This window comes from Ruditapes philippinarum, unplaced genomic scaffold (genome assembly GCF_026571515.1).
Source record: "Ruditapes philippinarum isolate M1 unplaced genomic scaffold, ASM2657151v2 ctg7310_1_1_1_1, whole genome shotgun sequence".
NCBI lineage: Eukaryota > Metazoa > Mollusca > Bivalvia > Venerida > Veneridae > Ruditapes > Ruditapes philippinarum.
In genome coordinates, this window is record NW_026865795.1 from 3938 (window position 1) to 12874 (window position 8937).

General features: G+C 32.6%; 1 long non-coding RNA gene across 1 annotated transcript; it reads right to left on the reverse strand.

Annotated features, from left to right (window-relative positions):
- Positions 1–718: 718 nt before the first annotated feature.
- LOC132730361 (uncharacterized) lies at positions 719–8637 on the reverse strand. Its single transcript, XR_009625753.1, has 2 exons — positions 8458–8637; positions 719–856 (listed from the first exon to the last, which is right to left on the reverse strand). It is a non-coding gene; the product is annotated as an uncharacterized LOC132730361 (long non-coding RNA).
- Between the last annotated feature and the right edge of the window lie 300 nt (positions 8638–8937).

Consider the following 8937-nt stretch of genomic DNA (forward strand, 5'->3'; position numbering starts at 1 on the left):
AGTACCATGAAAATAAACATCATTTACCTATTTCTTGTGTACATGACAAACACACTTCACTGTTACACATAAAAAAGGTTAGATTTTAAAGTTTGATAGTGTTTTCATTTTAATAGTAGTTCATAAGGCTATAAATGAAGATTGTTTTCTTGCACTACTTTTTTACAAAAAATAATGGAGGCCATGTGCTTAGAAGGACATGAGATATGGATTTATTTTGGAGTTAAGTTTTGAAAGATTTTTGTATTTGCTGCAAAAAAATAGCTTTTGTAGGCACTAAAACAGACCTTAGAAAGGATTTTGCCATTCATGAAATGTGCATAAAACTTTGCACATTCAAGGTAAATATTCTTATTGTTATCATTTTTATTTTTGTTTATAATTGTCCTTAAAATATAAACCTGGAAGTGTACTTTCAAATGGTTCATCATTTTATAATAAGAGCTTTGATGTCATATGAATTTTGGCCTACTTTCACTTTGGACAGGCTTTCTGAAAACAAACTTATCGCATGACCGCCACAACTTTCCTTTGAAGATCGGCGTTCTCTAAATTTCAGTATTGGAAAACTTTGGGGTGCTCTAAATGAGGTATCAGTACGCTTTGGGGTGCTCTAAATGAGGTATCAGTACACTTTCTCGCGCATGCCCAGTTTATTATTTTATTTCAAATAATAAAGTGAGCATACCTGAAAAAGAGCAAAAAATACATTACACAGTTTACAGACTTTTTTTAATGTTTATATATCATCTCAATCTTTATTTTTATTTCAAAATCTGAAAATGCAGTTATTATAAGATGTTGACTCCAGTGGAAAGTAATCGCCATTTTCTGCATCCTGTCCTCAAGGACAAATCTGAAACAATGACCAATTTTTCCTTTTTTTTTTTTTTACTTTAAGTCAATGCTTTCGTTTCACAGGAGATTCTGACCAGTAAGCCATTCAGTAAATCACTACACGTATATGAACATAATATTCTAGCGTAATTATTAATAGATGGAAGTAGTTTATATGTTAAAATAAAGCAAATATTACGAGAGAGCGTAAATCTCCAAGAAAAAAGTCGTGATGGTCATGCGATAAAACAGTTAGTGTTACAGAATAAATACTCGGACTTCACAGGCTGGTCTGAATCTGAATGTATACACTGCAGAACCTTCCGGTATGTACGCAGCGGACTTTACCAGCTGGTATCAGCGCATGGGGCGACAAAAGGGTCAATCATGGAAATTTATCTCGACGTTCCGGTATGTACGCAGCGGACTTTACCGGCTGGTATCAGCGCATGGGGCGACAAAAGGGTCAATCATGGAAATTTATCTCGACGTTCCGTCTCGATTAATTTCCTATGATTGACCCTTGTTGTCGCCCCATGCGCTGATACCAGCCGGTAAAGTCCTCGTATATATTCTATAACTATAACATGGCTGACAAAGCGGAATCACCTTAATAATCATACCCCATACAATAGGACTAGCTGTTGCAATTATTAATCAATATTATGAATTCATTTAAGGAAGAGCTTAATAAAAGTCTAATTAATGTGTGTTGATATTGAAGATTATTAGCACTCAGCGCGTAGTTGTTGATAGAGCAACGTCCGACCCAGCACCCGTTATCAGCGGAGTCCCCCAGGGAAGTGTGCTCTGACCCATACTCTTCCTGGTCTTCATCAATGACCTGCCACTTCATGTCACGTCCAAAGCCAGACTCTTTGCTGACGACTGTGTGGTATACCGGGAAATCAACACTGAAGAGGACTGCCACGTTTTGCAGGATGACCTGAAGAAGTTGGCATTGTGGGAGAAACGCTGGGGCATGAGTTTTCACCCAGAGAAATGCAGTATAATCAGGGTCCACAGGAAGAGGAACCCCATCATATACCCGTACTTCTTGAAGGGCCACACACTCGAGATAGACTCGATAACCAAGTACCTCGGAGTCCATATGTCTGGAAACCTCTCCTGGAATCAACATGTTGACAAGATCGTAAAGAAGGGCAACAGCACACTCGGCTTCCTTCGACGCAACCTGCGCATCAGCAATGAACAGGTCAAGAGCGCAGCCTACATGTCACTCGTGCGACCAGGCCTTGAATATTGCTCCACCATCTGGAACCCTTATACCAAGGACCTTACACGCAAGCTCGAGATGGTCCAGAGGAGAGCTGCAAGATATGTGACGAACCGTTACCACAACACAAGCAGCGTATCCTCAATGATCCAACACTTGGAGTGGGAGACATTAGAGTCACGACGGACCAAAGCCCAGCTGACCATGATGTTCAAGATCACCAATGACCTTGTGGACATACCAGTCAGCGATTATCTCACCCCTGCCCCGAGCTGCACTAGAAGTGACCACTCAAAGAAGTTCCATCTACCATCAACATCTACATCGTACTACAAGAACTCCTTCTTCCCTCGTACAGCCACGATATGGAACAGCTTACCTGCCTCCGTTGCAGAGGCCCCTGACTTGGTATCCTTCAAGCAGGGGCTATCAGCCCTCACATTCTAAGTCGCCTTAGGGGCCCAGCTACAAGTACCCACTAGTGATATCCAAGGCTGTGCCGGCAGCGGCCACCGTAACCGGAGAGGTTTGGGTTGAAGAGGCGAAATATAGCTGGCCATACTTTTTGTCTATATCTCTATCTTTGTACTATCCAACCTCTTCTTACTTTCTATCATTTCTTGTATATTTCTTTTTCTTGACCTAGCACCACCTGTCGCGTCATAATCAAGTGTGATTGCGCCGACGTACAATGTAGATGTAGATCACAGTATATAAACGATTTGAACCCCAACCGGATCTTGTGAGAAGAATTCAGCATCTAAACGTACAATCAGGCGTAATGACACATTAAACTATTAAAAATCGGCTTGAATTTAATATGTTACGGTATGTTAACATTTGATTCATATTAAGAGATAATTTATCTTTGCTTAAATATACATCCATAACCTTCTTCGTAAAATATATGCGCATAAAACGCTGTGCTCTTCGCCTCATATTTTGTTTATGTCAACACACGCCGATTACACAAGCAAATGTATGCCTAAAATTGTTTTATTTTACTATAACTCATATCTGAATCTTAACTTTATTGTCTTAACCTCATGTTACGGACAGACACTTGTGAAAATATCTTTGAATATTGATAAAACATAGTAAATAATAGTGGCGACATTTCTGATAACTGTACCCGTCTTGCTAAAACAATTTTAATGATCTGTACCCTACTTGTGTTTTCACTGAACCATTACTTTGCGAGTCACTTTTGATGATTTTATTGTGTTTTTTGTCGTATGTTTCTTAATTTTGATGTGCAGAATATGAAGTTATTGTGTCACAAGAGAAGGGTACATGTTTTAGTTCTATGTAAGTAACTAAAACTGCATATGAATGAAGGTGCTTCGTCATGTTTTCACTGTCTTGAAAATACCGGCATGAAGTGGCTGTTTATACGAATCAGAAAGACAATTGTTTCTTGAAAGGAATAATTAACTAACGACATTGTTGTTAGTTTTGACGTGACCGTTATATAACTTCACGTATAAAAAAAACTCGAAATATCATTACAAGATTTTTTTGCAGATTACTTATTTCAACATAGTGAAAGCTTTTCACCTACCGTTGATTTCATTCTGCTTTTTTAATCACTGTTTTATATTCTCAGAAATTAATTGACTTTCTTTTTCTGACATGTACGACTTTTATTCTTGTATATCTTTCATAGACGTTGACAATTTTGGCATCTTTTTAAACGGAGAATATTCGGGAAATTTTGAAATTTTAATTGTCAGTGTTTCAGCTATTGGTGTTATAAACCCTTTTTTTTTCTTTTACGTTATTGGCTGTGACGCTGAATTTTTTTAAGTAGAAAATTTTATTCTTCTTATTTTCAAGTTGCAGTCTGGATGGCGAATAATTAGAGGTCAATGATGTCATTGAAATTCGTAGTCTTTACTGAACAGTATACGTACGTATATGCAGTTGAATTCTTGCATGGTGATGCGAAAGAAAAATATACATAGCATTATATATTTTCTTAAACAAATGATTAACAAGTAAAATGGTTTCCTGCGGGGAATATTTTTGATGATATAAAGATATTTCATTTAACTATCTTCAATATTGTTTGGGTGGGTTGATAAATAAACGTTTGTATCAGGAATATAGTTGACAATAATCGATCAATATAGAAGAAGGTCTTTGGAAACCGGTGACCGTTAATGACCGGAGAAGGTCGAACATAAAACAATTATTATTTCTTTTTAAGAAAATTATTAAATAGACCTACCATTTTATGAATAATTCCGAGCAAAAAGCAAACACACAAGTTTTCGCAGAAAACATCTCTATTTATTATGGCAGATGCCACTACGAAAATTTTAATTTTGTAGATTTTCAGTATAAACAATTTATTGTTTGTAACATTTTGAGGAACATATTAAAGAAATATTGATAATTTTCAAACATATCATTTAAGTTTTTCCACCTTAAACGGTATTATAATTATAGAAAATTAAAAATATCACGTAATAGTTTTTTGTTCTTAATTATCCGTAACGTACCGGCAAACGGTATTTAGCCAGGTTTTCGAAAAGGTCAATTAACGAATCATGTACGGTTTACAGATCACATGCTCCTTCATGTACCGAAAACAGGTCACGTGCTCCTCCATGCCTCAAAAGTAAAACGCGTACCAATACCCTGCGGTCTCCAGACCGCAGGGACCAATATTATCAGTTAAACCAATTCTCGGTAAATACCTTATATCCCACCTTATATACTAAAATTCTATTATAATCATTTATATTTTCTGGCAATAATTGATACAAAATCGCAATGAACGTAAACTTTTTCTCCAATAAATCTTTAAAAATACTCACAAGTCAGGGTACAGATAAAATTCGTAAACTCACAAGTAGGGTTCACAATCACCAGCAAGTAACGTTCAGTTTACGGAAATGACCTCCTTGGTAAAACTCTTAAATTTATGTTCAAGATACAGCAATATGTTATGCATATGACTAAATTATCGTTTGTTATTGATTAATTTAATAGTCCGATATCAAAATTCAATGTTTAACTAAATCAACATTGGAATAAGACGGATTTTTGTTCGTGTTCAGTGTTGATCACATGAAAGCTGTTCGTGAGTTTCAGTTTCGATTATTTTATAGCCTTCGTGCTAACGTTTATGTTTTGCATAACTTAGACGTTTAATAAAGTTTCTCTCTTATAGCCTAATATAAAGGGTTTGCCTAAAATACGAAAGTGAGATTTTTGACGAAAGTGAGCGAAAGTGAGCGAAAGTGACTTTTAAAATATTAATTGTAACGTTTTAATAGACTTTTACAATAAAATTGCAGTTTGTAGACGTATATTATTAGAAATTACTTATATTTATTTAGAAAAATAATCATAATGATGATTTATTCGGTTTTTATTTGCATAATTTATATACACAAATTCTTATATCTTCCTTTCGCTTACATTGAAAAATACGAAAGTGACTTATAAAATATAAAATATACCGTTTAAATTGAAATTATTTTTACTATTATTGCACAAAGTGGAAGTTTAATATCAGAAAATGATAATATTTACTTTCAAAGATAATCATTATGATGATTAAATCGCCATTTATTTTGCATAATCTATATACACAAGTTATATACAGAGATCTTCCTTTTGCTCGCATTGAAAAATACGAAAGTGGCTTACAAAATATCAAATAAACTGTTTAAATTGAATGTATTACTAAAATTGCAATTAATTTGTAGACGTACAATATCAGAAGTCAATTATATTTATTTTTAAAAATAATCATTATGATGATTTAACCGCCCTTTATTTGCATTACACAAGTTAACAGATCTTCCTTTCCCTCACATTGAAAAATACGAAAGTGACTTCAAAAATGTCAAATATAGCGCTGAAAGACGCATGTTTTCAGAAATGAATAAAAAATATTAAAAAATTTAATCATTATGATGATTTAATATCCATGTATTTTCATAATTGCTGTATACCTGTTCTGATATCTTACTTTTGCCCACATTGAACAATACGAAAGTGACTTAATTTTTATAGTGAAATATTATTTTAACAATGATGGGAAATTCCAAATTATTTTTCAAATTAACATGTACATTGCTCATCTACACCTGGATGAGCATAATAACTGCCACTTTATTCCGTGCAAGATATCTATGGTGGTGCAGAAGAAAGGTTAATTCAATTGTCCACTCAATAAACAACCGGGCAAGTGTCATCAGTTACATACCTATGATTGGATTATAATAATACTTTAGTGGGATTAAAGCGTCATGCGGTCACCGTCGTGTGTACTATCAATTAAAGTGGGTGCGAAAATGACATGACAACACGTGTTTGCATGTAAACATATTCATACTTTTTTTGTCTCATTCGTATACATGCATTTTCAAACATAATATATACAACTATTCACATAAAACCTACATAAGACCATTCCATTTAAGAATTTCAAGAGACATTATAATAATGAGAAACACATTCAAGACCTATTACTGTTAGATTAGAATCAAACAGTATAATTACAATATAATATATAAACAGAATATTAAATGTTAGGTAACACCATCGTTAATCAAAAATTAAAAACTGCCCGAAAAAGACGATGTAAGAAATTGAGAACTGTAAATCGGAGCCCTAACGCATAAATTGTATAATTCATGTTTTTGCCAATTATAGTTTACATAATAAATTTCATTTTTCATCTTAACATATTAAGTTTTATAAAAATGATAGTTACTATAGCTTATAACATACGTCTACAAACTGCAATATTATCATGAAATTCTATTTCAACGCTATATTTGATATTCTGTAAGTCACTTTCGTCAGGCTCACAGTAAGCGAAAGGAAGATCAATGTCTGAGCTTGTGTATAAATATTATGCTAATAAATGAAGATCAAATCATATTGATTAAAGATACTAGTTTTGATAATATACGTCTACAAACTGCATTATTAATATTATGTGCAATTATAACGCTATATTTGATATTTTTAAAATCACTTTCGCTTCCTCTCCCTAACATTGAAAATACGAAAGTGAGCGAAAGTAAAATCTCTGAAATTGCTATATAGAAATAATGAAAATGCATGAATATTAAAACCTCATAATGATTTTTAAGTATTTTTTATTCATTTCTGAAACTATGCGTCTACAAACTGTTGTATTAATATAAATTCAAAATAAACGGTATATTGAATGTTTTATAAGTCACTTTCGTATTTTTCAATGTGAGCGAAAGGAAGATCTATGTAGTTGTGTATAGAAATTATGCAAATAAATAGCGATTAAATCATCATATATAATGATTATTTTTGAAAATGAATATTATCAATTTCTGATAGTATACGTCTACTTAGAGAAATTTTAGTAAAAAATCAACTTAACCAGTATATTAATTATTTAATATTTTATATGTCACTTTAGTATTTTTCAATGTGAGCGAAAGGAAGATTTTTGAACTTGTGTATAGAAATTATGCAAATAAATGGCGATTAAATCATCATAATGATAATTTTTAAAAATAGATATTATCGATCAAATTCCAAAACTATACGTCTACAATCTTTTATAATTATATAGATTCAAATTAATCGCTATATTTGATATTTTGAAGTTACTTTCGTATTTTTTCCATCTGAGCGAAGGAAGATATCTGAACTTGTGTCTAAAAATAATGCAAATAAATAGCGATTAAATCATCATAATGATTATTTTAAAAAATAGGTATCATCAAGTTCTGATAATATACATCTACAAATTGTAATTTTAGTAAAAATTTCAATTAAAACAGAATATTTAATATTTTATAAGTCACTTTCGTATTTTTCAATGTGAGCGAAAGGAAGATATAAGAACTTGTATATAGAAATTATGCAAATTAGTAGCGATTAAAACATCATTATGATTATTTCTGTTAATAAATATAATTATTTTCTAATAATATACGTCTACAAACTGCAAGTTTGTTTTAAAAGTCTATTAAAATGTTATAATTACTATTTTAAAAGTCACTTTCGCTCACTTTCGCTCACTTTCGTCAAAAATCTCACTTTCGTATTTTAGGCATACCGTAATATAAATATAGATTTATTAACCAAACGTCCATCAGTATCAATATAAATACCAATATCGTAAACAAGTGAAGTGGCAGAATATGGCTGACACTAAAATCTTCTCACAAGATCCGGTTGGGGTTCAAATCGTTTATATACTGTGTAGATGTAGACGCGGAAATAAATTTCCCCAAAATCCAACTTTCGTTTTCAATTGATAAAACATTGGTAATTTACCTTAGCGAGTTAATTGTTTTTGACTTGTTATGTTAACATTTCATTCAAGTAAAAAATAATTTACCTATTAGTTACAAACTTTTCAAGATACTTACCGCAATTTCTTCAAATTTTGAGAAAATATTATCCGGGGCTATTTTCCGCCATTCTGATTTTCTTCAATTTGACAGCGCATGCGTACAGTAATCTGGTTCCCTGTCCCATTTAGTTCCCATCCAAGAAGTGCGCAGGGGACCAGTCTGATGCGTACTGTAAACGAACACTACTAAATTATAGAAAGATTTCACAACACTAAATATTTTCCTACACTTTCTTTAGTAAAAAAGGTCAAAGAAACATCTGGAAGAGACTCTGCAAACTATTATTATAGGCAATATTGTGCCGTTTCTTTAGTATGAGAAAATAAAAGCAGGCTTATATCATTTTTTATCATCTAATTTTAATTGAATAAATTTGAATGAAGGCTCTCGCACACATAACACCACCTAAATCAGTATATTCAATCTATGTTAACATAATTATTTCAATCCTCTAGCACCGTCTAAATCAGTATATTCAATCTATGTTAACTTAAT